Source organism: Gekko japonicus, unplaced genomic scaffold, assembly GCF_001447785.1.
Source record: "Gekko japonicus isolate JY-2015 unplaced genomic scaffold, Gekko_japonicus_V1.1 scaffold100, whole genome shotgun sequence".
Taxonomy (NCBI): domain Eukaryota; kingdom Metazoa; phylum Chordata; class Lepidosauria; order Squamata; family Gekkonidae; genus Gekko; species Gekko japonicus.
This window is the reverse complement of record NW_015167060.1, coordinates 1,891,547-1,917,551: the sequence shown is the minus strand read 5'-3', so window position 1 is coordinate 1,917,551 and position 26,005 is coordinate 1,891,547. Positions and strand designations below refer to the sequence as shown.

General features: G+C 44.4%; 1 protein-coding gene across 1 annotated transcript in view; it reads right to left on the bottom strand.

Annotated features, from left to right (window-relative positions):
* Positions 1-25,619, bottom strand: part of RNF44 (ring finger protein 44) — a 79,178-nt gene extending 53,559 nt beyond the window's left edge. The window contains exon 1 of the mRNA XM_015412523.1: positions 25,558-25,619. The gene's annotated coding sequence lies outside the window, so the exon portion shown is untranslated. The remainder of the gene's footprint in view (positions 1-25,557) is intronic.
* Positions 25,620-26,005: the final 386 nt, after the last annotated feature.

Here is a 26,005-nt window from a genome sequence, read left to right as displayed (position 1 = left end):
TTTATCCGGAGGCTTGCAGCCCGAGCGTCCAGGCTGCGCGACCCCTCCCCCCCATCGCTAGCTCCCGAACGCATGTACGCAACTGCGCCCCCCCTCCGCGACCTACCTGCTCAGATTCTCTGGATGCCATTTCAGCCTTCCCCCCTCCACCTTTTCCACCCTCTCGTGTCTGCTCTGGGCCCTGCGCCCGCGCCCCCCTCTGCACAGCTGTCGCTGCTGTTTCCGGTTTCTTCTTTGTTTTCTTCGGCGGTCCGGGAGCTCAGCAGCCCTCCCTGGGCTGCTAACCGAGAGGGGCCGGGTAAGTGGGGTGTCAGTGGCCCCAGGTCTCTGGCCCTTTAAGAACCGCCCGCGCCGCCGGGGTGTAACAAACGGCGCATTTTATTCACAACATTCGGAACCGGGCGCGCGCGCGGCTAGGGCAAGCAAAAGGGGGAGAGACAGCACGGGCTCGAGCGGGATCACGTGACCAGGCGCGCCCCTGCCGCTGCTGGCCCCAGCCATCTTGCGCAGTCGCACGGCTGGTGCTGCCGATACTGTTGGGATCGTGAGCACGCGGCGGCAGAAGCCACAATGTAAAGAGGGGGTGTTTCGGTCGGAGTCATGGCAACTGTAGCTGGGGTGAGGATCCCGAGATGGAGCCCAGAATTTGCAACAAGCGATAAGAGAGTATACTAAGTAACTTTGTAAAAGGCCCCCGGAAGGTCTATGTATCTAAATCAAGGCCAACTATTTTTTGCCCTTATTACTGCCCCCTACAATACCTTACACCAATATATTACTCTGAAAAAGTCAAAAGTAAAATGACATGTCGAAGTTTTACTAAGTGCAACAATTGGTGTCACCCATTTCTTTGTATCTAGTCAGGAAAAAGATAACTTGAGTTGTAGTGAACTAAGTGACACACACAAACTTACATGGAACAACACTAAATGGTTTCATACGACAGTGGCTCAGTGGCAGAACTCCTGCTCTGAATGCAGAAGGTTCCAACTTTCATCAGTGGCATACTGGTTAAAGGATCTCATCACCTAGTAGATGTCACCTTTATCTACCTGGAAGCTGTTACCAGTCTGAATTGACAACGGGGCAAGATAAACCAGGGAGCCATCTGGGTATGAGGCAACTTAATACGTTCACAGAAGCAAATTACGGGTGAAAATACAACACATATCACACTGCCACTATACGACTGTTTGGTGGTGCTATATTTATAATGCTATGTAAAGTTCTGATCACTTGATGTCAAAAAGTACACTGTAGAACAAGAAGGGCCTGAAGTATCACCCTGTAAGTAGTTGGGGCCTTCTGGGGAACAGGACAAACTCTGTAAAAACCATAAAGTGTAAGGACAAGAAAGCATTCACTTTTATGAACTTGGGACCCTCAATAAAGTTGATTGACAGTATCTTGAGAATGTCTTCAATATATCACTAACATATGGAAATTGGAGCTGCGGTGGCTCAAGTGGTTAAAACGCTGAACTGCAGGCTGGAAGGTTGGTAGTTCAGCAGTTCAAGATCCGAGTGCCGCATGATGGAGTGAGCTCCCGTCTCTGGTTCCAGCTCCTGCCAACCTAGCAGTTCGAAAACAAGAAACTGCAAGTAGATAAATAGGTACCACTTCGGTGGGAAGGTAACAGCATTCTGTGTGCCTTGGTGTTTAGTCATGCCGGCCACATGACCACGGAAACGTCTTCAGACAGCGCTGACTTTGGCTTGGAAATGGAGATCAGCACCTAGAATCCCTAGAGTCGGATTCGACTGGCTTTCGAGCAAGGGAAACCTTTACCTAACATATGGAAATGACTGGTAGTGGCAGCTGCTGGCTTAAACAGCTTTAAAATGGTTTCTGTTTTATCAAATTCAGAGAGGAAAGATCTGTCAATAGCTATTATATATGGAAATTCAATTTCGTTTGCATGCCTGATATTTATGTTGTTTATAGTTCACCTTTCTCATTGAGACTCCAGACAGATTACACAGTCAATATAATTGACAGGATCAGACATCTGATAAAGAATGAAATAGTATTTGGGTTGCAGTATACCCCTGAATGCCAACTATTACTGACAAATAGGGAGGGGGCCACCGCCTCCAGGCCTTGCTTATGAGTTCACAAGGGCTGACTGGAAGCTTTTGGAAACAGAATCAAGGGCCTAAATCTTTACAAAAATAGCAGCTCCATCCATTTGTCTGAAGAACTGTGCTTTGCACATGAAAGCTTTGTTGGTCTTAAAGGTGCCGCAGGACTCAAACTTTGTTCTTTCTGCTCACAGTTAAGGTTTACTGAATGTGGTGTTATACATTCTCTTAAATTTCTTCCAACTTGGCTGGGAATGGGGATGATCTGTGGAGGTTTCTAGTAGTGTGGCTGTATAGGAGATACATGGAACAGGAAGCAGTTCTTTGATATTCCATGGACCTAGAAGGTTAATCCAAGAGATATAATCAAATCGGCCACCTTCCACCAGTGGCCCAGTACTTATTTACCTGCTTCAGCAGCACTAAGCATAGAAGCCTCAGGGACTAAAATATCTGCATTCTGCCCACTTACGCTGAAAGAGAAAATAACAGCTGAAGCAAGCCAGGGTCAAGATGGGGCAATCTCAGGAAGGGGATAGGAACCAAGCAAGCTCCATGCCCAGAAATGGCTCACTTAAGATTGCTTTTCTAATTTGTGCAAAAAGAGGCCCTAAAGCAACTGTTCCTATTGCATCATTGGGGTGAGCTAACCTAATCAATGGAGTCATTCACTTCAAGCCTGACAGAAACAGGGAATGGGAGACACATTCAGTTATAATCACGCTGAGGTGCCTATAAGCAATGCATGGCATGTCTCTTAAAAATCCAGTCTAATTTACAGCTTTCCTGCAATGATGACTCCTACATGAAATATATTCATTACCTTACAATAGACAGTCATCTGTTGTGCAGGTCCCTCAGATTAGGAACCTGCAAACAAAATGAGTAATATCTTGCATATTTGATACACATTCCCCTTTGTATAGTCGGAATGAGGAAAAGTAGCATATAATACCCTGTTTTTGTAACAGAGATGCAGATACAGAAACATTATTGAGATTATATACTATAAACTGTTCCATGTAGAAAGGCTTTCAAAGGTAAGGGCTAAAAGAATATATTAGTATAAAAGGATTTCTACCATGATAAAATAGCCTGTACAAGTTAGAACTGTGATGCATCAATTTTATGTTAACGGAGCTATATGACTGTTGAGAGAACTGTTCTTAAGCCTCCTTTCCTCAAACTAGCACACATTTCAGAAGCTGTGTTAGTATTTCAGAACCTGATAGAACAACTCAGAATGGAGCATCTCTGCTTACTTACATTTATGGCTTGCCTATAATGAGATCTCTGAATTTTCAACCTGCAACGAAGGAGGTTGTTTTGTTTTTCTCAGAAAAGTGTTGGTTTGCAATCTGTTAGGTTTTGTAAAGTTCCCCAGTACCCTTAAGATGACTAATCTATCCTGGAAGTTAGTTAACTTTCCCCCGTCTTGTCATTTAAATGCTCTTTGAGCAGCACAAAAACAAGCCCAGGAAGAAAGCTTGACAGTAAGTGTTCATACCTCATTTCAGAGTTCCTGGTAGTTTTCTCTTCATTAATAAGTAATATTATAAGTATATAGTGTAAGTAATATGTAAACATAAATGTGCAAAAGAGTTATGAGTACATGGAAGAGTTGTCAATGTTCTTTACAATATACAAATAAATTATAATCAGTTGTATGTCTGGGAATGTCTCCCACACTTTCAAACAGAAGTAACTCCCCACTATTACCACCTAGTTCACTTTAAGATATATACACAGGAGAGAAGAAAGGGACCTCTGGTCAGGGGAAACAGTACCATAAGGCAAGATGAAGCAGCCTACCTCAAATGGAAGATTTCAGCTACCACTAAAATACCCAGCAAATTAGCCCTGACCTGGATAGCCCAAGCAAGCCCAATCTCATCAGATCTCTGAAGCAACGCAGGGCTGACCCTGGCAAGCACTTGGAAGGGAATCCTCCAGGGAATGCCAAGGCTGGGATGCAGAGGCAGGCAATATCAAGCCACCTCTCTGAAACATCCTAGCCCCACTAGGGGTTGCCAGAAGTCACCATGACTTCCAGGCATGCAAGCACACACACAATACCAACCCCACCCCCCAGCAAATTATCAATTATATAAGTGATTATATTCCTTCCACCATTTGAGGAGACCCCATTTCGGCTTTCTACCCAAGCTGACAGCTATAATGATATACAAATATAGAAGAGACCCATGCCCCCATATGGAAACTTACAGCACCTAAAATTCCTCATTGGTTTTTTTTATGAAAATTCTTAGCAAACTACTTTAAATTGAAGGTGACTGAATGTTCCTTCATACAGAACACTAGACATCAGGAAAAGGCAAGCTTCTCATTCCAGGTATCTAGTTTTCAGCATGGAAAGAACTGTTTTGTTCTGCCATGCAAACCTCCATTTGTAGCCTGAAATTATATAGTCTATCTCAATGAGAACTAGGTCATCTGAATTAGGGTTGAAGTTTTGAGGGCATGTATCCTGCATGTCTGACTTGCACTGTGTGCTCTGAAAACATCTGGGAGTCTTCAAGCATAGTTTTTCCATTCCAAAGCCATTCTGAATTTAAAAATAAATAAAATTTCCTGTATTACTGTGTAGCAAACAGTGTTCAGAAATATGAAGCCACTGTTTTTGTGGTGGTTACTTCTTTTCCTTGTCAATTCCTCCCATGTTCATAAGGCAATATTTGCCAGGAACAGAGGGAGATTGCATATATTTTGTACAACTGAGCAACTTTATAAATTCACTACAAAGATTCTTCATAAGTATAATGTGCTTATTCATTTTGGGGACTGATGCAATCGGTTGTTAAACTTGAATGTGTATTTAATTATCATTCTTGTGGTATTTTTAAAAAATATTTTTCTATAGTTTGTTTGTTTTGATTTTGGCCTATATTCCTTTTCCAGTACAATGTACTATATATGATGGTTGACCCTTCATATTCTAGTTGGTCATCTCCATATGGCAGAAGCATTCCCCTTCTTCCAAGTATCTGAAAATCTTGGGTGTCTACTGTCAAAAAAATGGCCTTATCTGGTCATTTCCTGGCCTTTCAATTTTTGGCTCAGGCTTTGGGGCCTCATTAAGTTACTGAAGGCTACTCTCTGGGAAAGTAGTATCACAATGATTTGCAGTTTCCAGAGACTTAAGGGATGAGATGGAGTCAGGCAAAGGTGCAAGTAAGATCATGAGGGGCTGGTAGTGGCTTGTTTATCATGGGCAGTGAGGATTCACTCCCCAGTATTGTGTATTTTGCTCTCGACCTTCATGCAAAGCCCTCTTGTGGTCAAGGGGCTTTGACATCTACTACACCATTTCATAAATTTGGCTATTGCCACTCCCACCTCCATATTACTACTTGGTAAATGGAACTTCTTTTTCATACATTCTATGACAGAGTGCCACTTAATGGACAAAACACTGCATCTGTCACTTTCATATTTTTATTGCATCCACTGTCTTTGTAAAATATTAAAAACTCCAAAAATGTTTTATGATCATCATTAAAGAAAAGTGTTACATGAATACTTCATGCTCAAAATACCTACATTGCCAGCAGTCTTTAAAACAACACTGTCAGATAGGTCCATCTTATTACGGCAATATTACAAGGGGCAGGCTGAGACAGAGAGATAGTGGTTTCTCTAAAGCCAACCAAAGTTTTTCCACCTCACAGTTCCTTTTCTTAAGTCTTTGTTGATCTTTAAAGTTCCACAAATTTTGCTCCAGCATAAACTTCCGTAGACAAGAGCCACTTCTTCTGATGCAAAGAAGTAGATCCCAGTCCATAGTGTTGCTCTTTAACATACAAGACTCTTGCTTATGTTTGCTTCAATGGACTATTTTACAGGTTTCAGGCAGGAAGTGGCAGTGGCTACAAGCATAGGAATCTTCAAGAGGGGATTGGATAAACATATGGAGCAGAGATCTATCTGTGGCTCTTAACCATATCATACAGCTGGAACATTATGTCTGTGGCAGTGATGCTCTGTATTCTAGGTGCTTGGGGGGCAACAATGGGAGGGCTTCAGGAGTTCTGGCCCCATTGGGGCATCTCTGATGCCATCTGGGTTTTGACCACTGTGTGACACAGAGTCTTGGACTGGACACTCACCTGATCCAACATGGCTTCTCTTATGTTCTTAGGGTTATTCCCCTACCCAACCTAATGCTGTTAGTGCAGACGTGGCTTTCTATAATAAAAAAGGCATTTCCTTTTCTGTTCATCTTACAGAACCCAGCAGTAGCAAGCCCTAATTTCTAACTGACACTCTTTAATTGCTGGTAAAATAACAACCAGCAATTCATTCACAGTGGACACTGGATTTCCCAGCAATAGTTCAGTTACACCAGTCTCCACAGACCTGCTAGGTCATAATATCACTGTAAATACTTGGGGCCAACAGTCATTAACTTGCCAATTATGACATCCAGATGTGTCAAACTGATAAAAGACAGTACTTCAGGAGAAATGTTCTATCCTCCAAATGATCCCTGTAGTATCACTTTGAGATAGTGCCACTAGTATTAGGTGATGTGTACGCAGCCCTAATTGCTAGATAGGGAAACAGTGGAACAGTAAAGGAAAGAAAGGGCAGTAGACAGAAGCAGGAGAGTTGCAGAGACGTCTGTCACCAAGGTACTCATAGAGGGAGTACCTTTATAATCTCCACTAGAAGCTGTTAGCAGACAGAGTTTTCACTGTCTTAAACTTCTCTGTGCAACTATAGCTGGTGTAGCTTGATGCGAAGAGTAAACCAAGAAGCCTGGGAACTAGCCATGAATTCACAAAGTAGCCTTGGGCAAGGCACTCCCTCCCAGTCCGCTTCCTTCTCTGCAACAGAACATGGTGATAACCAAAAAGAGTTTTTAATCAGGGTTACTGAGTCACACCAGCTAAAGGGCCATATATTTATTAATTCCAAGCTGTACTAGCAACAATTTATTTACTTAAAATATGTTCTGTCTCTGCATATAAATATCCATGAGGTGGCTCTCAACACCAAATATCAGATAAACTATAGTACAGTGGCGGAACTGGATAAAAGGCAACAGTGATAAAATAATGTTTAAAAGTAGGATGATGATCTTAGAACACAGTGATGGCATAAAAGCAGAAAAGCCCTAAGAAATCCATTGCAGGGGAGGTTTTTTTTTAAGGCTTGAGAAAATATGGCACCTACAAGGTTGCAAGAGAGGGATGGTGACATGGTATAGTCAGATCCTGAATGCTAAGCAGCATCTGGAAGGGAGTCTCCCAAGGAAGACTCTGCAGAGGAAATCAATGGCAAGCCACCTCTGCTTCTCACTTGCCTTGAAAGCCCCTTGCTGGGGTTGCCATAACTCAGCTGTGACCAATGTTCCCTCTAAGCTGTGGAGTCTTCTGAGCAAAAATGCTACTTGGTGAGCTACTGGCATTAAAGTTGTGAGCGAGCAATCTGGCTACTGCATAAGTTAGTTTCCTCTTGAGCCATCCTTCCTGAGCTGAGACGAAAATGGGTGAGCCGGAGGCTAAAAAACTGTGAGCTAGCTCACACTAACTCAGCTTAGAGGGAACAGTGGCTGTGACATACACAAAAGATTGCAAATTGGCACCCAGGTAAGCATCTGTGGAGAGAGAATTCCTGAGCCTTAATGTCACTACTGAGAAAGAGCCATGTCTGGTGCTTGCCTATCTAGTTAAGAGGCTACTGTTGGTCATCATAAGTGGCTGTCAGGCAGTTTTTTGCCATCAAGTCACATCTGATTTATGGTGACCCCATGGGGTTTTCAAGGCAAGAAACGTTCAGAGGTGACTTGCAATTTCCTGCTTTGGCGTCACGACCTTGGCATTCCTTGGTGGTCTCCCTTCCAAATATGACCAGGGCTAACCCTGCTTAGCTTCCAAGATCTGACAAGATCAGGCTAGCCTTGGCTATTCAGGTCAGGGCGCTGTCAAGCTCATAGCTTTCCAAACCCCTGGTCCCAGACTGTATAGCGCTCTATAGGTAATAAACAGTATATTGAATTGTGTCATGAAGCAAAGCAGGGAAACCAGGGTTCAAAATCCCACTGTGCCATGAAGCTTGCTCAGTAACCTTTAGCTAGTCCCTTCACTCTCAGCCTAACTTACCTCATAGGGCTACTGTGAGAATAGAAGGGAGAACAAGGTAATACCACCTAGAACTCCTTGGACAAAGGATGGGATGGAAATGCAACAGAGACAGTCTTGGAGACTGAGAGATGTGATCCTTGTATCTCGTACATGCTAGAGGCCATGTTTTACATTGATTTAAGCTTCCAAATAGTTTTCATAAGTAGTCCCATAGACAGTGCACTGCAATAGTCCAACCTGGAAGTGATCACAGCCTAGACAACTGTGGCCAAACCATAAGTCTCAAGAAAGGGCTGTAGCTGGATTACCAGCCAAAGCAGCTTTAAAACACTATGTGCCACAGAGGAGATCTGCACCTCTATTTGTCATTCTGCCTCCAAAAGCCCCCCCCCCCCAAGCTGTACATCTGCTCCTCAAGGAGGAGTAAAACTCCATCCAGAACTGGTGGACTCCAGTATCCTCAACTGGCCTTATCAACAACTCCTCAAGCTTATCTAGACTGAGCTTCAGTTTACTGGGCCTCATCCAGCCTATTGATGCTTCTAGACAGTGCTTCAGGACATCCACTGTTTTACTTGACTGAGCTGAAAAGAACAAATGGAACTACCATAGTCAAATCAAGGCCACACTGTAGGCTTGCTTGTCTGGTTCTGTGTTATTTTTCAAAAACGGTATATTATGTCTCATCATAAGGATGGCATAGGGTTGAATAACCTTCTAAGAGCCCTGAAACATGGGGTGCTTTTATTACAGCCAACAAGTGCCCCTCAACATGAGCTCAACACAACACACTACCTGATCTCAACCAGAAATTAAAATGAGGGATAAGCCTAAACAACTGACACACATTCTTTAAGAAAAAAAAATCAATGCATGCAGCCCAAATTCATCTACGACAAATCCTAGGAGAATTAAGAACATTTGCTGGCTAATATTAGGAGCAGTGATATAACAGTATACAGCTCAGCATTAGTGGATGACACAGATTATCCCAAAAACTCACATGGAAGTTGCCTCTGACTAGTCTCTCCCTAAGCTCTTAGAGAAAGGTAGGCTATCACTGTAAATTAATCTAGACCTCACCTGACCAAGCTTATACCTAGCCAAAGTTGTCACCTGGCTAGACAGGGTCTAGGAAGAATTGTATTAAGCAGGGTAGCAGCTGGCACAATCCGAGGTGAAGTGCAGGTGTGTAAACTACAGCTAACCCTCTTGACAACAATGTTAATCCAAACAGGGCACAATAAAGTGTCCCCACATGCACTCCCAACAGCCACGTTACAAGCTATTGATAGCAGTAGCTTTCAAACATTATCCATCTGTGAAGGGAGTGTGAAGTTTAATTTTTGCAGGGACCCTTCCACTCATGGCTCACTTCCAGCTCTCACAACAAAAATCATTCTAACCTTACTTCTTTGAGGCACAAATATGCTTCCACGGGGGGGGGGGGGGGGGGGGGGGGGGAGAGAGAGAGAGAGAGAGAGAGATTACTCAAAGTCTTTTACTCTGCTGTTCCCTTTTGTTGCCATCCTCTGTCGGTGGCTGAAGATTTTTTGTTTCATCTAGCATTCCCTCAGTGACCCCTCCTTTCTGCCTTGTGTTTTAATTGTTGTTTTTATATGAGTATTTTAGCTTGGTTTTAATGATGTGTTTTTGTTTGGTTTTAACGGTTTTAAGAGGGTTATTTTTACTGTGGATAACCCAGGCTAGCCCAATCTCATCAGTTCTTGGGAGCTAAGCAGGGTCAGTCCTGATCAGTAGCTGGAAGGGAGACTACTAAGGAATACCAGGGTCTCGATGCAGAGGCAAGCAATGGCAAACCACCTCTGAGCATCGCTTGCCTTGGAAACCACATAGGGTTGCCAGAAGTCGGCTGCAACTTGACAGCAAAAATTTTTTTCCCCCCCTAATCTGTTAGCAGCCTTGGTGGCCCTGATGAGGGCAGGTAGACAGGGTATAAATTGTGTAAATAAATTAATACAGGAGGAATTAGCAGACTTCAGTTTTTCATTATCTATTCTGTTAAAAAAATTCACATGGTCTACTGAGCTGTCTTAAATTTACAAAACAGGTGTACATATTCAGGATCAGTGGTCCTCAGACTTTGGCAGCTAACAGGGACCCCCATTTTGATTTACACTTTTTGCAGATCCAAGCCCTCCCCTTCCCCCTCACGTACCAGACATGCTCACCCATACACCAGACAGCCCCTCTCTCAATGTGTGTGGCAAGCCACACATGTCCCTTGGAAGCCTCCATCCTCCAGTGTTTTCAGAACTATATACAGTACAATCCTTACCATCTATATATTAAAAGGAAATTTAAGAAAAATGCTTTTGTTTTTACATGGCCCCCAAAGTCATTTATTAAACATTAATTAATTCCATTGAGTCACAACTCAAAAGGCCAAAACCCAAGTTTTATTCAATCTTTTGCACTGGAAAAAAACAGTGAAACCCAGCTCAGTTGTATACTGGAAGTAATAACAACGTCGACTATATTAGGACTGTACCTCTTTGGTGCTATTTGGACAAATTAGAGTTCCTAGGTCTGAGCTATTGGTTCCACGCAACCAAACAGCACATTTTCTGGCTAGTAATCTGGAAGTTAAGTGACTGCAGGTGGCAACAGTTCTATAAACTCCTACTCTTTGAATGGGGGAAGCAAATTCTGCCTTGTTAACCAGAGTTCTCCCCTCCATCCCTAAAAATGAAGTGTTCCATTTTCATGCAAGCTACATAGTATGGGACAGGCTTGTTCTCTCTCCTTAAAAGGACTCACCCCTGAAGTACCCTCATGGACCCCAGAGCAGAATCTGAGAAACACCCAGGATCTCCAAATGGTAAAGGCATTAACTAATCTGAATTCAGTGGTCCTGAATATACAGCTAAAGGATACAAGTGGTGCCTCGTTGGATGAGATCAAGGTCCTCCCAAACCAACACTCCATGCAAATGTCTCAGCGGTCAAGAGACAGCAGGTGGTCCAACAGAGAGGCTTCTGGCCACCCATATCAACAGGATAGATCATGGTGAGCTTCTGAAAGCAGACAATCTTCATAAGCTCTGCCTGTATAGGCTGATCTGGCCTTCCAAGCTGATTTTACATACACTCACTGGTTTTTCTGCAGAACAACTATATACATGTCTCTTTTCTCTAGCTAGAAGCAGAGGCTATTCAATTTCAAACTTCCCTCAGTACACCCTCTTTAAGAGACCATCTGCTGCTGCAGATGCTTCCCATGACCCAGATATAAGGCCAGTTCAGCAGAAGGATTAGATTGCGTGGATATCACCAGCATTTCTTGAAAATTCTCTGATCTCATTTCATTTTTCTCTTGAGTTAATTTTGGTTTGTTTTCCACTTACAGAAGGAATTTTTTTCAACACTCCATCTTCTAGGCTGAGTTATTTGTTCCTTACTTCAAGGAATTGTTCCTTATTTATTTCAGAAATATTAATGGAAAAAAAGAGGTACCACACAACTGCAAAAAGCTAGTTTGATATGTTGCAAAGACAGAATAAAGTACAGGTAATAATCTAACTCATGTAAGATGTCATTGTCTTATGATCTCACAATGTGTTGCTTATGCTGGAGACCTTTTGGTGGTGGCCCTACTATCCCTCCTGCAAACATGCAAGCCAGACTCTAGTGAAGAATATCTCCTACACACACACGTAAAACTGTCTGAGAACTTAAGCTTTCATTTACAAGATCCTAACGCTCATGGTTGCTGGGAATTACCTTCTGTTCATGTGAATTAATCTGCTGTCATTCAGAATTTCCACAATGTGTTTTACTGCTTAAAGAGTTATTTCATACTATGGGAGTTATTCAAGGAAAGCCAATGCCCATCAGAATGACCTCCTTAGAGCCAACCTAAATCCTCTCTAATAAGCAAAGTTTGCCCAACAACACAGATGGAGCACCATAAACAGGATTCTGTATATTCTGTGCAGCTACAGGCAAAACAAAACAAAAAAGATACCCACAGAAAATTATACAGGACACAAAATTCATTGATTGGGTTATCTTGGCATAGCATTTTTACTTTTTTAAAAGCATACACAACTTTAAAATTAAATGTTTCTGCAAACCAGGTCCATTAGTTTTATAGTGACCTAATACAGGATCTTGTCAATGCTCATTAGTTCTTATTCCAGCAACACTGAGGGATGTGTCAGAATAACAAAGGAAATCACCAAATTGGACTCTATTAGTCGAGGCTCAAAGCAGAAAGGAGCAGCATCTGCTGGTGCTGTATGCCAAGAAGCAAACAAACCACTGCTCACAGCAGCCCAGCACATCTGGTAGACAAGTGCCCATCTTTTCTAGTTCCTCCAGTCCCGTCTATTTTCATCACTATTTCATTCCCCAACAGGTTCATAAAATGGGGCTAATTAAATTGCTCTTAAAACTCCCTTCCACTTATACCAAGAAATCCATAGCTCCCCTCCCTCATTAGCTAGGCTCTGGGCTGTACTGCATGATCAATTCCCCGCAGCAGGCCAGTATCTAACACGGGCAAAGGGAACACCACAATGAAAGTCTTCTGTCCCATTCACAAGCCACAGATATTTTCCTTTCCCTTTCCCCTCCCCCTCCTCTTATGTGTTATTAGTCTGTTAAATGGGAGCCATAAACAACATTGTTTAGCAGCAGCTGCTGAAGGGAACTTCACTACAACCACTGGCTTTACAAGCCAGATTTAGTGCCCAATGAAAGCAGAGACCATGCCATTTATGCTTTTGTCATATCCAGGTGCTGAAGGGGAGGGGGAAAAACAGCAAGGCACTGAGCTGCACCTTCTGCAGTACTAAGCACCCACCCCTGCTGCAGCTGTAGCATCCACACTGAGCATGGGAGAACCTTTATCCATTTGTTCACTTCTTAGAGCCGAGATCTAGAGCCATGAATATATCATATGCCACAGAGGCCAGGGTAAGATCAGGAAGAGGAAGCTGCTCTTTTTGTTCCAAGTGCCAAACTCAAAGGTGGGACATCTTTAGATTCAACCCCTGACAATATTTTCTAGTTGAGTAAACTTTTTACTGCTCAACAAACAGCTGGGCCATATATGAAAGGTAAAGGTCAAGTTCACATCTGGAAGCTTTCCTCACAACCGGTCAGAGGTGGATCCTGACAGAGATTGAGGGAACAAAATCTCTTCTACGGAGCAGACCGGCAAAGTTGGAGTCAGAGACTGCAGCGTGAGGACATAACGAATGGATGAATTTCTTCCAGGCTACATGGGATGAGATTAACCAACAGATACTGGTTAAAAAAACCTATGAGGGAGAAATGCATCATTCCACCCTCCTCACATAGAAGCAAGAAACACTGCCTGTGAGCCAACAGTGTCTCAGTATAATCTGATTCAGGTTGTTGCAAGGGTGTACTACTCTACTCTGAGCTCCTTGGAGGAAAGGATGGGATCTGCAGAACAAATAAATGAAATGTAGACTTAGCACAGCCTATTCAGCAATATCATACCCACACCAGGGATGTTTTTCAGTCACATATATGCAGGCTCCAGAGGTTGTCCCTGAAATCACACGCATTAGCTCTCCCTCCCATAAGGAGCCAATTTCATCTCGCAGCTTCCATCTTCACCAAGGCAATGCAGACAAGACGAAGCCACAAAGACCATTGTTGGCTATCTTTGCCTACTCACAAACTGCTAGAAAACCTAGTGTCAATAAGACAAACTGCCCAGCCCTGGAGAACAGCAGAGCTGACTCCACGCTATGCCATCAGCTAGTACTATATTAAGGGAGGAGAAGAAACACAGATTACCAAATTCTCAGTTTGGTACTTTTGGATTACCCTGTAAGTGTGGAAATGTGCTGTCTGTCGCAGCACTACTGTGCCTGCACAAGTGACATGATCCGTGCTGGTCCTGATTGGGTGAGGGGGGAGCACATGGGGATGAGTAGGAGATTAATGCACGCCTGTTTCCCACTTCAGAACTTGTACCTAAACATGGCCTACAGAAACAGAGGGGTGTATTTGCACATTCATGGCTTCATGTTAGCCCTGGGGCCCATTTGTCATGTTTGATTAGGGTCATACAGTTTCCTTCCACTATGACACTGCAGATACTAAGCATAGCCCCAGCACCGCTGCATACCACCACTCAGTCTCAGTCTGAAAAAGCAATAACACTGCTGCAAATACTGAAGAGTGCTGTCCACCAGTTAAATCTGTGCCCTCTTTTTACTAGCACTTCAGAAGAAACAGCTCTGTGAATTACTATCAAGGCAGTAGTTCTCAGTCTTTCCAGATGTGGGACCCAAAACTGCAAGGCAGCATATGAGAGCAAGCCATGATATTGGGTACAGATCAGAGTAATGTGGAAGAGGGGCATGAGGAATGGCCTCAAGATGTAAGGCCAGGGGCACTGGGGCAGCAGACCAAGACAGCAGAGGACAGGAATCACAAAATGAGCACTAGGAGGGGTACCATAGTGAGGAACAAGCCAGTAAACCAGGTTCACAGTAGGCCCGTAGCCAAGATTTTTTGGCTTGTGGGGCATAGTTTTTTCTCATGGGGCAGCCATTATGTGTCTGTCTGTACACAACTGGACAAACTGTCATGTACACACATAAAAAAGCCAACACAACAAACCTGATGGACAATGCAAGGCAAAATTTCTTAGGCTAGCGGAATGGTAAAGGGAATTAAAAAAAATATCTGTAAGTCAATGGGAATTTATTTTATATAGAGTGGACCAGGAGGTTTCCTAGTTTCTACAGCTTGGGTTTCAAAACAAACAAACAAACAAAAAAAGCTAATGTTTTCCATATGCAGGGAGTAGAAACTGCAAGCCCGCTTTGTAGATGTCACAATGAAAACTGAGTAGGATGCTTCCCCAGGGAAGATGGGGAAAGGGGCTTTCAGACTCTACTATGGCGAAGCAGCCCCCCTCTCCCCACAGATGGTGCTACCCTCATCAAACTCACTTCCCCAGCTCTCTGAGGGACCCAGCCAGATTTCCCAGCCAGCGGCTCTGTCCTTCCTTTACCCAATCCCCTCCTCACTTGCAAAGTCTTTAATTTTGCTCTGTAATAAATAAAGCCCCTGCAGACCCATCCCTCCACAGCCCCATCGTGGCAGATCGCAAAGTCATCTGGAACAGGGAGGAAAAGTCTAGGTGCCAACTTTCCCCCCTCCTTGCAACCACGACTTCCAATGGCAGGAAAACTTTCTCCTAATTGCATTCAAGTACAGCAGCTGAGGGGTGGGTGAGAATGGGAACAGGCAGGGAGGGCAGAACTAGCAAGGTCACAGGACTGGTGATTCAGGAGGAGGCACAAGAGGGACCAGCCACGCTTGGGCAGGGCGCAGCAAGGCACAAACCAAACTTTGCTCTTCACCCCCACCCCACCCCCCGATGAGTGACTACAGGAATCTTATCATAGGCAGGGTACAGTGCAAAAATACACAAATAAAAATTTTAAAATTATGTTTTCTGGCATGGAAACCTGTGGGGTGTGGCTGTAAAGTGAGGGGGCATGGCCCCGTGATGCCCCACTGTAGCTATGGGCCTGGTTCAGAGATTGCCCACTCCTTAGAAAAGTTCTTTCTTAGCTGGGCACAGCCCAGTTTGATTATGCGCCCCCCAAGTTAGTCAATATCCCTCAATGGTGACAGATCAAGATGGGCAGCCCTGTTAGTCTGTCTGTAGCAGTAAAAAAGAGCAAGAGGACTGAAGAAGTGAGCAGTGACTCACGAAAGCTCATACCCTGCCACATATTTTGCTAGTCTTTAAGGTGCTACTGTCCTCTTGCTCTTTTCTAATATCCCTCCATGTTTCCACTGGGTGGAACCCAACCCAACCATGAAAGATCAGGTCTCAGGAAGAAAGGGCTCATACTGCAAGTGTGTGTGTGGGGGTCACTAGAGGCCTGGCCAATGGGAATGCATGGTGGCAGGGAGAAGGAAAAGACAGGAAGAGATTTTGCAAGGATGGAAGGGTGTTAAAAAGGAATCCTCTCTACCAATGAGTGGCCTTGCCTCACATCCTGCTGCTCCTCTCAGCAGGTGTGCAAAAAGGCAGGAGGCAGGATGCCCTTGCTCTATGCATATGCAGCGGCAGCAGTTCCTTCAAAAAAGCAAACACAAATGTTTATTGAAAATATTTCTATGCTGCCTTTCCACCCAAGTACGGTTCCCAAGGCAGCAAATACCAAAACATTAAAACCTTTCCACAATAAAACAGCATTTAAAATAAAGCATATATAAAATAATTCAATAAAAATATTAACACCAAAACCAGGGGAAAGGGCCAATAACTGTTATTGGGAATAGCCAAACAAACGTAAGAGTCCTAATAGTGCATCCTTACATGTCCGTCTTGCTGGGCCTGGCAGCAAAGAGAATTATGGGTATTTCTAGTCAATGGGAATTTATTTTATATAGAGTGGACCAGGAGGTTTCCTAGTTTCTACAGCTTGGGTTTCAAAACAAACAAACAAACAAAAAAAGCTAATGTTTTCCATATGCAGGGAGTAGAAACTGCAAGCCCGCTTTGTAGATGTCACAATGAAAACTGAGTAGGATGCTTCCCCAGGGAAGATGGGGAAAGGGGCTTTCAGACTCTACTATGGCGAAGCAGCCCCCCTCTCCCCACAGATGGTGCTACCCTCATCAAACTCACTTCCCCAGCTCTCTGAGGGACCCAGCCAGATTTCCCAGCCAGCGGCTCTGTCCTTCCTTTACCCAATCCCCTCCTCACTTGCAAAGTCTTTAATTTTGCTCTGTAATAAATAAAGCCCCTGCAGACCCATCCCTCCACAGCCCCATCGTGGCAGATCGCAAAGTCATCTGGAACAGGGAGGAAAAGTCTAGGTGCCAACTTTCCCCCCTCCTTGCAACCACGACTTCCAATGGCAGGAAAACTTTCTCCTAATTGCATTCAAGTACAGCAGCTGAGGGGTGGGTGAGAATGGGAACAGGCAGGGAGGGCAGAACTAGCAAGGTCACAGGACTGGTGATTCAGGAGGAGGCACAAGAGGGACCAGCCACGCTTGGGCAGGGCGCAGCAAGGCACAAACCAAACTTTGCTCTTCACCCCCACCCCACCCCCCGATGAGTGACTACAGGAATCTTATCATAGGCAGGGTACAGTGCAAAAATACACAAATAAAAATTTTAAAATTATGTTTTCTGGCATGGAAACCTGTGGGGTGTGGCTGTAAAGTGAGGGGGCATGGCCCCGTGATGCCCCACTGTAGCTATGGGCCTGGTTCAGAGATTGCCCACTCCTTAGAAAAGTTCTTTCTTAGCTGGGCACAGCCCAGTTTGATTATGCGCCCCCCAAGTTAGTCAATATCCCTCAATGGTGATAGATCAAGATGGGCAGCCCTGTTAGTCTGTCTGTAGCAGTAGAAAATGTGAAGAAGTGAGCAGTGACTCACGAAAGCTCATACCCTGCCACATATTTTGCTAGTCTTTAAGGTGCTACTGTCCTCTTGCTCTTTTCTAATATCCCTCCATGTTTCCACTGGGTGGAACCCAACCCAACCATGAAAGATCAGGTCTCAGGAAGAAAGGGCTCATACTGCAAGTGTGTGTGTGGGGGTCACTAGAGGCCTGGCCAATGGGAATGCATGGTGGCAGGGAGAAGGAAAAGACAGGAAGAGATTTTGCAAGGATGGAAGGGTGTTAAAAAGGAATCCTCTCTACCAATGAGTGGCCTTGCCTCACATCCTGCTGCTCCTCTCAGCAGGTGTGCAAAAAGGCAGGAGGCAGGATGCCCTTGCTCTATGCATATGCAGCGGCAGCAGTTCCTTCAAAAAAGCAAACACAAATGTTTATTGAAAATATTTCTATGCTGCCTTTCCACCCAAGTACGGTTCCCAAGGCAGCAAATACCAAAACATTAAAACCTTTCCACAATAAAACAGCATTTAAAATAAAGCATATATAAAATAATTCAATAAAAATATTAACACCAAAACCAGGGGAAAGGGCCAATAACTGTTATTGGGAATAGCCAAACAAACGTAAGAGTCCTAATAGTGCATCCTTACATGTCCGTCTTGCTGGGCCTGGCAGCAAAGAGAATTATGGGTATTTCTGTCACATGGCCTTTGTGCATGGCCTTAAATCTGATTGAAGTGAATACTTCTGTTGGGGAGGGTTCATGGCTCAATGCAGAAGGCTCCCTGTCCAATCTTGGCACATGTTATTCAAAGATCCCAGATAGCAGGCCCTGACCTGGATAGTCGAGGCAAGCCCAATTTCATCAGATCTCAGAAGCTAAGCAGGGTGACCTCCAAGGAATACCAGGGCTGGGACACAGAAGCAGACAATAGCAGGCCACCTCTCTGAAATGTCCAAGCCCCACTAGGGGTCGCCAGAAGTCAACCAGACACACACACACACACAAAAATACTCACCCCCGGAAAAAAGATTTAAAAAAAAATTCAGTTAGGTGCTGGGAAACCACCTTTATGTACCTGATATTCAGCAGAGCTACTCACTGCTAGCCGAGGTAGTTAATACTGAATTAGTTTGAACCGGTGGTCTGACTTCATATGCTCTTCATTTCATTACTACAGTAGCAGATGTCTCATGATTATAAATCACCATTACAAGTTCTAGTCCATCCCACATCCTTTATGCCAGATTGTACAGCCTGCCTGTTTCCTCCAACAGGCCCTCCCCATGACAGCACTTCCCTCCCTCCCTTTCACAACATGAGCACACAACAAGCAGGGAGGGAGATGAAACAAGAGCAGTCAAGAGTTCTTTAAAACTAACAATTTTATTCGTAGCATTAGGCTTTACAGGCAACGGTCCGCTTCACTGAATGCATAAAGCAAAATAAAAAAGCAACTATTTCTCAAGCCAAAAGGACTCAGTTGCAAAAAAGTACAGCTCCCTGCCTTCAGGGAATCAAGTACCTTCCTAAGCAAGCACCCAAAGGTGACAGACAAAAGCTCTTGGCATTATTCATATTTTTAGATGCTGCTGTGAAGCCAGACTTATTATTTTCATTGCAATGTGCATAATTATCCATACAGCACCAAACACAACAGGAACCAGAATACTCACCCTCCAACTGGAGCTGGCAAAGGTACAGGATTGCAGCTGCTTTTGCTCTTTTTGTTTGATGGGCAGAGGGGGGGAAGATAGGAGGGCAGCAAAACACAGCTTAATAATAACAGCCCTGTGACAACACTACAAAACACACACAATCTCTCGGAGGCCAACAGGGAACCAGCTAATCCCTGCCACCATCCAGAGAGCAAGCCCTGAAGTGTTTACGGTCACTAGTTACTGAGATGAAGGGGCCTACATGAGTTTGGTGGTGGCCAAACATGGACAAGGGGGCATTTTGTTCTATGGCAAATGATACTAATGGAGAGGTTTATTGTTCCCTAGCAATGAACGGTAGCCACATAGGGCTCCTAGCTGGGACAAAATGGCTCCCCTATTGATCAGTGGCAATTAGCAAACTGCTTGGGGCAATGAACTGCCCCTGCGTAGTACAATGGAGCAATAGCGCTCATCCTTTATAGTCAGAATCTCCTGTCCTTCTGTCTCTCGGGGTTTTACATTAGAATGAAGTGAAAAGCTATGAACATGTAAAACACTACGATAGGAAGGCAAAGTAATTCCGTGCGCGACAAAAGGCACACACAGATTGGCATATCAACAGATACAGACAAGTGACTCCTGGCAAAGGCTATGTCATGAGTGCTCGTGTATTTTTGCATTAGTATGTTGCAGAAAAATAAAACAGGCCTTCAGTGACACTCCAAAAGACCAAAAAATTTTATTCCTGCATAAACTTTCTTGAGTCAGCGCTCACTTCATCAGTTGCACGGAATGTATACACATAGCAGTTATTCATACCTGCTTGCGGGGAGGGCAGGATACAAAACCAATAAAAGACCAATACGTATAATCTCAAGGATCAGACAAGCAGATGTGGGAAGACATTACAAAGAGATGCTCAAAAAAACTGTTCTTATAATATTTCCCCACACCCACCTGTTTTTAAATCTACATATAAATAACCAGTAGGATGTACCATGACACTCATCTGAAGTGAGCTCTGGCTCACTAAAATCTATGCTGGAATAGATTTTGTTAATCTGGTGCCTTTGTATTATTGTTATATGTTATTGATGCGAGTTCAGAGCCAGTAGAAAAAGCAGTAGAAAAGAAACAGTAGAAAAAGTAAGATGCTATAACAAATTGTCCTGCACAAACATAACACAACGCTTGCCTACACAAAGAAAGAGGTCCAAGGCAACATATAACTCTTACTATTCACCTTGCTTTATCAATTCATCACTGGTTGGGAATGAACCACACTCACTCCAAATGGATCATTTACTCTTTTGACTGGATCTTTTCATTCACGCTATGCACAGTAATGTGAAACTACTTCTGGCCTTACTTTTTAATAACTCCCCTCTCCTCAACCCTTCTTATGTTTGTACCTATGTATCCATACATTTTTCTGCCAGCATGAAGTAACACTTCTTGTATTTGACAAACTGGATTCTGATTCATGAAACCTTGTGACACAAATAAATGGGTTAGTCTTTGAGTTGCCAGTAGACTGTTGCTTCAAGTGCAACAAACTAACTCACCTTTCTGGAATGTTTCCTTCTTATGATATTTGTCATTATCTTAAGGAGTAAGGGGAGATTAAGTTTAGCCTTTTTCTATTTGTTCACCCAAAGTGACCTCTACTGATGGATCTAGTCAAAGCTGTTACAGAGGGCGTGCTGAAAGTCTGCTTCTTGGTGTACTTTCTACTACACATGTGGTGTACAATGCAAGAAACACAACCATGACTTCTTGTATTAAGAAAGACTTGTCCGCTATAGATTCTACTGATCAAAACATTATAATAAATATACTTCTTTTTAAAAAAACAGAAAGCCAAACAGTCTCACCAAATTTACAGATTCCTAGGCAAAGCTCTGAGAGTTAATACAAAAATAATAAAATACTGTCTTGTAAAATCACAATTACTGAGCAACAATAAAATCCAGCAGAAAAACTAAAATAACATTTTAGTCAGAACACAGCAGCTGATTCTAGTTCAGTCTGGCAGGCAGGGGTCATTTCCTGCAGGAGCGCACATGAACGGAACTCCAGCAGTAAAGAGCCCTGGGGGCGGGCACATGCAACAAGCCCCACCCCCTGCTCCCAGCAGCCCTCAGTAAGAGCAAGAAGCAGCCAGGTAAGCTGCAGAGCCCCCCCGCCCGGTCCCCCGGTCCAAAACAGTCCAGTGGCACTTTTAAGACCAAGTTTTATTCAGGTACAAGCTCTCCCTCCTCTGCGAGGACAGATCTGCACGTTCCCCCACCCCCCAAGAACTTGCAATCCAAAACAGTCCAGTGGAGCCTGAGCGGTGGGTGTTGCCTTCTGACACACTTCCGGTGATGTCAGGGGGTGTGGCACATGTAAATAAGTTATGCTAATGAGTTATGCTAATGAGCTCCTGCACCTCTTTTTCTACGAAATGACCCCTGCTGGCAGGGGAAATGCCACCTGAAAGAGAGCCAGTTTTACCAACCTTTTAAAAATGTGTGTTCCACATAGTGCTGTAACATTCTTACAGCTCTTGCACTGCTTGGCTTCTAAAAATTCTTCTCCTGGTATTCAGGATACCTGTATATTTGCCAATTTAATTAACCACATATCTGACAAAGTGGGCTTTAGTTCACAAAAGTTTATGCCACAAGCAATTTCTTAGACTCTGAGGTGCCACAAGACTGGTTTTACTCTGGAAGCTCTTCTAAAGATGGCAAGGCTTTGATACAACCAAAAGGTGCATAAAGGCAAGGAATCTTAAAAATGCTTAATATTTCATTTCATCCGACATTTATCTGGCTCTTCCAAAAGTATGTTCAACTTTCTGTCGAATATATTTGAAGAATATTCCTTCATTAGTATATGTCTCCTTTTAAAAATGAACAAAAGGGAGTCTTACAGCACCTTAAAATCTAATAGATTTATTTTTATGGCATAAGCTTCTGTAGGCTAGAGTCCACATCAAATGCATCTGATGAAATTGACTGTAGTCCACAAAGACGTATGCCATAATAGATCTATTGATGTTTAAGGTATCATATCACCATTTTTGTTTTGATTTCTTATAACAGGCTAACAGCGGGAAGACTTTTTTTGCTTCATTTGGCATTCCCTCAACAATTCCTCCTTCCTAACCAATGTTTTTACATTTTGTATGTATTTTATGTTTTTTTAAGGGGGTATTGGGAAGGGGTTGATTTTAATAGTTTTATAATGTAATTTTATCATGTATGTTTTAAATTCTTTGCCACCCTGATTGCCCTTGTAGGGGAAGAAGGGCAGGATATAAATCTTGTAAATAAATAAATAACATGTCAAACTGTTGGAAATTCACCTCTATGTATTTTCCAAAACTTATGGCACATTTACCAATTGTATCTATTGCCCTGTTTTCCAAAACAGGAGGCCGTCTTCCCTAATAAAACATGGGCAGTTAATTAGGGAAGGTGTCCATGGTGAGTGTGAGGGGGAGCAGTGAGTCTTCCCAATAATACTGAGTTAACTGCCTCTATATCTGAGCAGAATTCCTCCAGTTAATCTTGAATGCTGTTGGGTGCTTATACAAATATTATCCTACCCATTTTTTGATCTGGTTATATGCCTACATCTCATATATTAGTGACAGGACTTCAAAGAAGCCTTGTTATGAATGTATACTGTAAGAATTTCCCTCACTTCCAACTCTATTACACATCTACAACAGGGGTCATTTCCTGCAGGAGCGCACAGGAGCGGAGCTCCGGCAGTAAAGAGCCCAGGGGGCGGGCACATGCAACAAGCCCCACCCCCTGCTCCCAGCAGCCCTCAGTCAGAGCGAGAAGCAGCCAGGTAAGCTGCAGAGCCCCCTGGCCCAAAACAGTCCAGTGGCACCTTTAAGACCAAGTTTTATTCAGGTACAAGCTCTCCCTCCTCTGTGAGGACAGATCTGCATGTTCCCCCCCCCCATAGCTAGCAATCCAAAACAGTCCAGTGGAGCCTGAGCGGTGGGTGTTGCCTTCTGACACACTTCCAGTGATGTCAGGGGGTGTGGCATATGCAAATAAGTTATGCTAATGAGTTATGCTAATGAGCTCCTGCACCTCTTTTTTCTACAAAATGACCACCGGAATATGTAGTAAACATGAGGAGACTTTCTGATATATGAGAGATCTGGATACATGTGTATGTGGTGATTACCTGATGCTTGTTATATTAATCAGAGGTTGTTTAGCGTGATAATATTTATTGTACCACTGAGGAAGACAGTCAGCCATAACATACGGTAGAGCAATTTTTTGTAAGTTATGGATAATTAAAACTCATCTTAAGTTTTTTTAACTGTATGTAGTTTGAGGCTTGTTTGCTTAACCCATTCTGGCTATTTGTGTGTGGGGAGGAGGACATGGCGCCTGTTCTGAAAACGCAGTTGCCATGTTTAAAATTGACATTAGGGCAACTGAAGTATGAATCTGTGCCATCCAACTCAATGGTGAGTGATCTGTGGAAAAGCTGGCAGCTACCATTCACAGAAAATAGCTATCATTTTGATTACCAGAAAAACAAATGTAGAGATTATTTGCCTCAGTTATACACAGCTTATTGAACACGTTTTGAAATTTGACCCAACAGACTCATTGTGTTTCCTCCCCCCCTCCCCCCAAAAAGAGAAAGTCTATTGAGAGGTTTTGACAAAGCCCTCCCTCCTCACTCTCTACTGTTTTGGTTTCTAGATGAGATTGAGTAGCTAAGGTACATAAGGAAAGGGCTCTGCCAAAGCCTCTGTTGCTGTTCAAGGTGGGGAAGGGGTTGGTGTCATGGTTGGTGTGGAAGTGAATCAGTGGGCAGTCAGTCTTGCTGGTCGTTCAGCCTTTGCTCAGTTGAAAATATGGCCCCCATTAAAAATTTGCTGTCAGCCAGAGATATCTAATATACTGCTGCACCCAAATAGAACTACAAATCCCAATATGCATCATTCCTCTGTACCTCCCAAAAGGGAGAGGTTTTTTGTTTTGTTTTTTAACTGTGTCTCCACACATTAATTAAAGGACCTACATTTATGAGATCCAGCGCTAAGAAGCCTGCCAAAACATTTGCTGTGTTCTCCACATCCAAACAGCTCCCAGTAACTAGGTGTAAAAGGCAAGACGCCAAAAAAAAAATTCTGAAATTCCAGAAAAAGCCTCTCATTGCACCACTTCATTAGTCCTAGTTTATAAAAGGCTATCAAATGCACGCAATATCGACCTCGCAAGTCTCTGCAATACTATGGAGCGTCGGGACATATCCTCAGGCGAGCCTCCCTTCCTTCTGCATTGTTTACAGTCTAGTCACATAAGGCACCGGGGGGCAAAAACTTCACCGATCCCGAGCCCCAGCTGGCCCAGCCGAGAAGTTCACACCAGCTGAAAAGCATCCAATACAAGACGCGATTCTAACAACAAAAGGCAGGCCATTGTGTCCGATCGGGAAGAGAGGGCACTTGACAGCGGGAGTCCACGCCCCGCCCACCGCAGGAGGCCCCGATCTTGCGTGTCGTTACTGGGTCACCCAACACAATGGTGAAGTGATTAATCATTCCCCGATCAGGAAGCATCTGCTCTGCCTACGCTCCAGCGCGCCCAAAGAGCAAGCGCGGGTTCTCAGCATCGCCAGCCCCGGCCTTCGAGCAACTTCATCTGGTCCTGCCCAACACAACCTCCCTCTTCGACAAACCCAACGTAAATGCTGTTTCCGGCCTACGATACCCAAGCTAAGCATTTCGCTAGCGTTCCACGCAACTGTTTCAGGGGATCTCAAACAGTCGGCCAACGTAAGTGTTGGGGGTGGGAGAGAGGGTAGAGGAAGCAGCACATTCTCTCTTTATCCGCCCCAGAACAAAGAGCTTGCCCCGGCTGCGGCTCGGTTACCTCTGCACAAAGCAGAAGAGCCAAAGGCAAGAGCCGGGCAGAGGGGAACGCCCTCTTTTCTCTCCCCGGACTCGCAAGGGCGGGCTGGGGGAGCCGACATCCTTTCTCCAGGCCTGGAGTTTTCCCACCAGGTTCTACGCGAGACCAAGCTCAGCCCCGATCCACTGCGCTCCTCTTCCACCCCCAGGGTAGAGCGCGCGCAGCGCACAGACCCCCCCCCCCCCGCGCAGTTTACGGCTACTGCGTTCGCAGGGGCAACACTGCTCGCCGCTACCCCCGCTGCCTTACACAGTTTCCGCCTCCCCAGTGCTGGGAATGGTCTCATCCCCGGTGCCCTGCTTGTAACTGGGGAAGGGGGAAGCGACAAAGCTTTTCCACCTTTCCTTCGGGTACAGGAAGCCCGCCCAGCCCACTGCCTTACCTGACCGCCGTGTCCAGGCTCGGCCACCTCGCAGAGCCGGGCACCTAGAGCCCCACGGGCTCAGTCCCCCTTGGAGGTCCCAGCTCGGGCCGCCTGCTTGGATCCGCCTCCTGCTCTCCACCGTTGCTCTCTTTCCCAGCCCCTTACCCCCACAGCCAACTCCCTGATGGAACTGGCCGCTCCACTCGGCCACCGCAGCAGCAACCTCCCCCTGCCATAGAAGTGGGCCCGTCTGCAGCCGCCTCCATGCACCTAGGGCGAGAAGACAAATTCAGGGGGAAAGACCGTATTGCTCCTAAGGGTTTGGTCTTTAAGTCCCTCAAGCAAGCTTTCCAGAGCAGTGCCCGTAATGCTCTAAAAGCACGCGCATACAGAATTTGTAGAGCTCATTGGGCACCAGACAATAGCGCATCTCGGACATTGGTTCCCATCCTTTCCCAGTGTGAGA